This window comes from Ictidomys tridecemlineatus, chromosome 13, assembly GCF_052094955.1.
Source record: "Ictidomys tridecemlineatus isolate mIctTri1 chromosome 13, mIctTri1.hap1, whole genome shotgun sequence".
NCBI lineage: Eukaryota > Metazoa > Chordata > Mammalia > Rodentia > Sciuridae > Ictidomys > Ictidomys tridecemlineatus.
The window spans coordinates 35770274-35777505 of record NC_135489.1 but is presented as its reverse complement, the minus strand read 5'-3'; positions in this window follow the sequence as shown (position 1 = coordinate 35777505).

Genomic DNA, 7232 nt, shown 5'->3' with positions numbered 1-7232 from the left:
GTGGCTCAAGCAGTAGGGTGCTCGCCTGGCATGTGGGAGGCGCTGGGTTCGATCCTCAGCACCACATACAAATAAAACAAAGATGTCATGTCCACTGAAAACTAAAAATTAAATATTAAAAAATTCTCTTTCTCTTAAAAAAAAAAAAAAACTGGATCCTTCTAGGAAAGCATTGTCCCTGAGCTTGTCTGCTGGGTTGGGCCATGTTGTCATGGAAATCCCACCAGAGCGGGGTATTCTTCTGGCCAGGGCACCTGAGTCAAGTGAATTTGCTTCGTGCAGTCTCAGTTTCCTCTTCTGTGAAATGAAAATGAGGTAGAATTTCCCAAGTGTTTAGAAAATCCTTTATATATACTTAAAAATATAGCTATTGTTACAATTGCTGTTATTTCTTCATCTGAGAAACTCAAGTGGGATTGCCCAGGGAGAACTGAATGATTCCAGCAACTCTTGTAAGCTTTTCTGAGTTCGTAAATTATTTTACACCTCAATTTGTAGAGCTTCTGAAAAGAACAGAAGGCAGACTTCTGAAGGGAGGGGACATGCTCTTCCCAGGATCTGCTCCAGAGACTTTCCTGTTGGCTCAGGGACTCTGCACTCACCCTGATACCCACCTTGGACAGTGGGTTTGGAAGCATGCTGCTGACATGACCACATTTTTGGACTGCACTGGCTTTGGCCCTGCCAGTGGTTTGGTGCTATTGACACTGGCCGCTCTATAGCACCAGCACCAGCACCCTGGGCAGCACAGAGGCGGCTGCAGGCTCAGGAGCACCAGTCCAGCGTGGCAGTGGCTTCTTATCTAGGTAACCACAACCTGTTTTCCTTCTCTGCACTCCCCGGTCATTGCAAGACCCTGGTAAACAATCCTCTCTCCCTAATCCCTCTCTGCTTAAAAGAGAAAGTGCTTCCTGTTCTCAGACTATGCAGGGGTCTCTCCAGACAAGCGGGGCTCACTGGCCAAACCAGAGGCATCACTGTCACCTCTGCTCACATTCAGGTTTCTTAAATGTTACCAGGGGTCAGGGGGTGCCATATTGGTGGCTATAACAAGCTACCCACCTGCACTGTGGGCCCGTGGAGAAGGCTGACCCTTTACTGATACGTTACACTGATCAGGTTGTCCCTTTTCCTTTAGGTCATTTCTTCTCTTGACTTTTCACTGTCTTCCTGTTTTAAAACAACAGCAGCCACAAAAGAGTTAAATGCACAGGCCACCAGGGCTGGCAGCATTTTCAAATGGAGCTATAGTCAGCTTGGTTTGGGCTGCAAAATAGATAGTGCTGCATTCCTGGGCGATGTTCAAGATAACCTTACAAAGGAGCCTTCCAAAAACTAGTTTTATGGCTTTAATTGACTTTGTACCTGTACCTTTGGCCTGAAAAAGAGGCTTAAAAGGTGCGCTGGTCCCAGATGAGCTGTGGAGGAAGGAGCAGAGGGGGCCCTATAGGAGGGGCTTGGGTGGCAGTTTGCAGGAGCAAAGAGAATGTGGAAGCACTTCCCAAGATTGGGTCACTTGAGTGAGAAAGCTGGTAGGGGGCTTTTTATATTTTTCCTGAGAAGGCTCCATCAGGCATGTGGGCTGAGGAAGGTGACTACAGGGACCAGCTAGAAAGAGAGCCCCAGAGACTAGGGGCTGGGGTCTCTGAAAAATCCACAAAAGTACCCGTGGAAGGAAAAAGCTTGCTTCAAGGAGAGGACTGATGCCAGATCTCTCAAAATTCCCAGCTGTGAGACTCCCACCCCACCCTCATTCTCCACCTCCACCTGGGTGCGGTCAAAACCCACAGTAAAGGGTGGGGCTGAAATCCTAAAAGAAGTCAAAGGGAAAAGAAATGTTTCAGGACCTTATTCCCTGAAGGTGGCTGGCCTGCAGTGGACCTGCCCTGCCAGAGGAGGGGAACCCAGCCCAGCAGTGCATTTAGAGTTTATTATTATTATTATTGTACTAGTTGCAACATTTTAATTACTGGACTTACAGTGACTAGAGGACCTTCTGTTACTCAGAAGTAATGGGAAAAATCTTGGGAGCTGCCTGAGGTTTTTCTCAAGGGGTCAGGGAAGTCTAGCTCCATGAGGGGAAATAAATGGCGTTTTCTGATTCCATTCCATGTAGCCCACTTGCTCCATATAAAGGCCAGGCTGGCAAGCCATGGCAGAGTTAAGAGTTCAGTGCGGGGTGATTGCAGCTGTGCACCCAGTGGAGGTGCCAGCTTTGGAAAGTGGTGCACGTTCTTGAGAAAGTAAGATGTGGGGTTGGGTGTGGGTACAGCTGAAGTATTGAGGAAGGAGAGGATGATTTGAGATGATGAAGGACTGAGAGGCCAGGGTGTGGTGGCTCATTCATGGTGCGGCAGTGACAGAAGATGGGTGGAGAGGCTGATAGGCAGGTGTAAATGTCTCCATGGAATGAGGAGGAGGCAGAGCAGCAGGTGAGTAGAGTTGGCTGCAGGAAGAGTCATGGCAGCGGAAGTCTTCAGGAAGCTCAACTGGAAGGGAGGGGAATAGACTAGAAAGAAGGGATTGTTGGAATGACTGGAATACTTCAGGATAATGTCCAATTGTTAAGCCCTAGATATGTCTCTCTCTCCCCCTCTCTCTTTCTCATGCATGCATGCATACACTCACACACACACACACACACACACACACACACACACACTCACACACTCACACACTGTGATCTGACCTGGGCCTTTCTCAGCTGGGACACACTGATTCCCTTCCTTATCCCATGTCACAATGCCCTCCAAGGGGCTCTTGGATGTGCTGCTAAATAGGACAGAGAGGGCTTCAAGGGTTTTCACCATTCTTCCTCCTTCATTTAGAGTAGAGAATTGTTTATCTGGTGCAGGGGTGGCAAAGTACCACCCCAGGGCTCTTCAGTGGCACACCGTGGCTGATAAGCATTGCAGAGATTGGGGTGAGCTGCCACAAGCCTTGTCAATGCCACCCCCCTGTAGAAATCCTCACCTTTCTGAGGGAATTTCCAGACAAACCTAAGCTCACACATGCTCACTGAGTGCTCATGGTGTGTGAGGTGCATTGCCAAATGCTTTGAGGGACCAGCCCTGCCTTTCCAACTCCTACAGAATGGCCACAGATAGAATCTTACCCAGGCATCTCCTGAGACACTGCAGAATGAGTTGTGAATACCCAGGTGTTCATATCTAGGGCCAAGCAAGGATGGCAGAAGTCTTCCTGGGAAAGGTGGTTTTGAACTGGGCTGGGGAGCAGGGTCAGGTCTTGGCAAGAAGAGAGATTTCCAGATTGAGGTTGGCAATTGGACAAAATTGTGGTTAATAGGTTCTGAAGTTTAGACCTTAGAAGGGTGGTGTCTTCTGTTACTGCGCCATGTCATAGACATGTGTGAAGCCAACGGGAACAGACACATCTGGAAAATGGCTCTTTCCCCTCTGGGGGAATTTCGACATGCCAAAGTCACACTCCTTTTGGCAATCTGAAACAATGAAGTTTGGAATTCAGCATTCCAGTTTGAAGTATTGCATCTAATGTCAGATGCGATAATCAGTTGTGGGAACCTCTTGCCTTGCATATTTTGTGTTTCCATCTTCTTAATACCCAAGTGCTATTGACTCCTCAGTGCTTAGAGGCCACACCCGAGAAGTGCCAGGCTTGTCCTTGGAGTCCCATTCTCCTCCTGCTGACTTAATTCTCCTCGGCAGCCCTCTCAGGGTCTAACCCAAAGCCTGGAGCCTTCCCCTGGTTATCAAGTCTTCTCCTCCTTCATCCTCATCCCCCTGTTAGGCAAGGAGTCATCAAGCTGCAGGAGCCAAGGGTTCTTCTGGAAGAAACAAAGGGAGTGGAAACAAAGCCCCTAGGACTATCAACCAAACAGGGAGGAAACAGGAGGAAGAGACAGAGTGGAGCCACTGCAGGGGGTCTGGGGAAGAGAAGAGAGTGGGTTGCGGCATCTCTTTATAGTACAAGCAGGACTGGACCTTAAGAAAGATGGCAGGGCCCATAAAAGATGTGCTGGGAGGCTGGAGGAAGAGCGGGATGCCAGGTTGCCATCAGGCCAGGCGTGAGGACAATGGAGGGAGGCAGCGCAGACAGTTCTTTTTCAGGAAGTTTGGCTAAGAAGGGGCAGAGAGAAACAAGGCAATGGCAGTGAGGATGATATTTTTATAATGGGTGAGGTTTGAGCAAGAGGAAAAAGAGCCCACTTTTTGTTTAGATGCTCCTTGGCCATGACAGATTAAAGCCAATGTGACATCTATTGGCCTGCAGGGAGGGACTCAAACAGATCCCTGCCTTTGGCAAGATGATTGATGGCACCAATCCCATGTATATACCACAGTGACAGTGGTTCTCAAACAGGTTCCCAGCCCGAGAGAGTCTGGCTGGGCAGCAGGGAGCATCTGGAGCTGTGGCAACACCACGAGCCGGTGACAAAAATAGAGATGGAGGAGAAAGTAACTCAGAAATATCTTGGAGTGCATGGGGATTGTTTTTAGAAGTCTACAAACACCTATACATTATAACTAGGGTAGATTTTAAAAGAGAGAGCAAAACTCTCCCAGAGCTCTAACAGGTTTGCATGGAGCCCAAGGGTCCTGTGGACACCTGGTGGGGTGGGTGTGGGGGATGGGATGATCTCAGTTTTAGAAGACAGGACAGCAGTAGTCACAGCGCATCTGATGACTAAGGACACCGTCGGCAGCTGTTCTCATCAGCTCCTGGGGAAAAGGGGGTCTGGAGACTGGCACCTGGCTGATTACAGGCAAAGGAGGTTAACTTGGAAGAAGTGGGCATATTTTATAGAATCTGAGCAACCAGCAAAGGATTTCAGGATGGTCAAAATCTTGGTTAAAATGTTACCAAATGCCACCATGCCTCAGAGAAAGCTAAAATGAAAACTGAATTAATTAAAATTAAAATAGAATAGAATGCATTTAGCTGCACATAAATTATGCTTTAAAAGAGCAGCAGACTTCCTGCTCCTAACCAAGGTGAAATAACAGAGACTGTATTTATTTTCCCATTTGAAATAACCAAAAAGGAATAACAGACAAAATACAGAAAAAGGTAGTTTTCAAGACCCTGGCCATCAGGCAAAAAAAAAAAAAAAAAAAGGACAGTGATTCTGAGATAAGAGAAGCAAACTATTGCCCTTAGTTGATTGCTTTGGGCACTTTTATGTATCAGTATAGGGAAGGGGGCCCAAGCAAGGCAAGACCCCAACTATAAGCTGCCTACCAAGAGACCCATTTTAAACCCAAAGACATAAATAAAAAACAATGCAAGTCTGTAGTTGCCTGGGGCTGTGCTGGTGGTATAGGAAGTGGCTGCTCCATGGATACAGGGTTTTCTTCTGGGGTGGTAAAAATATTTTGAAACTAAATAGAAGTAGTGTTTGCACAACATTACAAATGGACTAAATGCCACTGAATCATGCACTTTAAAAATGGTTATTTTTATGTTATGTGGATTTCACCTGAAAAAAGAAAACTTACCAGACACACAGGGGATGAAACCACCAAAATAACCACCAGCAAAATTCACCCACGAGAGAGTTAGAGAATAAAGTTATAAGGCTCCAACTTTAATTATGCCTGCTGTGTTCATTGAGAGATGAAAGATGAGACTGAATATTTGAAAAACAAAGTTAAAGGGAAGTTCTAGAACTAAGAATACAACTATCAAAATTAGTAACTCAGCAGATGGATTTACCGGCAGACTAGACAGTTAAAGAAAGAATTAATGAACTTTTGATGGGTCGGAAGACAATATACAGAGTACAGAAGTGAAAGTAAGAGACACTTATGGAAAGCAGTCCCAGAAGTAGAGTGGGTAGGTGGGACAGAAGCAGTATTCCAAATGTGAATAACTGTGCCAGGTGTGGTGGCGACCATATAACCCCAGCTACTCAGGAGGCCGAGGCAGGAGGATCCCAAGTTCCAGGCCAGCCTGGGTAACTTAGTTAAGATAAACAGGGCTGAGGATATAGCTCAATGGTAGAGCACTCCTGGGTTCAATTCCCAGTATCTCCCCCCACCCCCACATCAAGCATTAATAATAATTTTAAAAAAATCTTTTAAAAATATTAAGCCATAAATTTCTAGCTGACTTCTAGACAAAAACAATAGAATCTAAAAGAAAATGGAATGGTACCTTCAAACTGCTAAAAGGAAATGTCAGGCAGTGAACAGTGTAGAAAACAACTGCTCTAGCCCTTCATAAGCAGGAACATTCACCTAGGACAGGAGAGAGATGAAAGGGTCACAGGAATGAATAAGGACTAAATTAAGCTCCTAAAGAGGCATTAGCAGGGCTGGGGTTGTGGCTCAGTGGTACAGCTGCTTGCCCAGCATGTGTGAGATACTAGGTTCTATTCTTAGCATCGCATATAAATAAAAGTAAAGTTCTATCAACATAAAAAAATTTTTAAAAAGAAGCATTAGCAAATGATGTTTCACACACAGGTGGTCAGGAAACCTCTAGGTATGCTGGTAGAATGCTGAGTTGGTCTATTTAGGTGAAGCTGAGCTCCCATTGCTAGGAACAGAATGGAGATTGAGGCAGAAAGGGTCAGTAGGAGCAAGGTGGTGAGTGATCTCAGTGCACAGGTGATGGGAAATATGGAAGGTGTTTCCGCAGCATTGCTGCCTCGTTTCTTGGTAAGATACCACTAGTTAAGGTCATTCTCACATTTTCCTGGTACAGGTATAAATCATACCATCTCATTTCTTTACTATGAGTGAAATGAGATTTAGGTAAATGCCAGGTTCCGCCTGCACTGTATGTACTTTTACTCCCTTGAGAGGAAATATTACTGAATTGCCATTTTAAAAGCATCCCATTGCAATGAACCTCATTTCCTCTTTCATGTACTCCTCTGGAGCTGGTGTGAGACAGTCAATTAGGGAGGAAAGAGAAAATAAAGAAGTTCCTCTTTAAAGTTTCTTCCGCATGACTGACCTTTTGATTTGTCTTCTCTCTTTCTAAGCGGCACACTTCCTGTAGTCATGACCTTCCTCTGTCTCCATAAGGGCACATACTCCTTGTGACCTACACTATCTTCATCAGCCCACGTGACCTCTGTCTTGCTTCAATCATGCTTTCCTCATCTCTGAGCACCAGTCCTAGCAGCTGACCTCTTCCAGAGTGTGTGTGGTGAACCTTCCTGCATAATTCATAAATCTTAAAAAAAAATCTATGAGGCTCTTTAGTTGTGTTTTAAACTATACCAATGGCATTGTGCTTTTAGG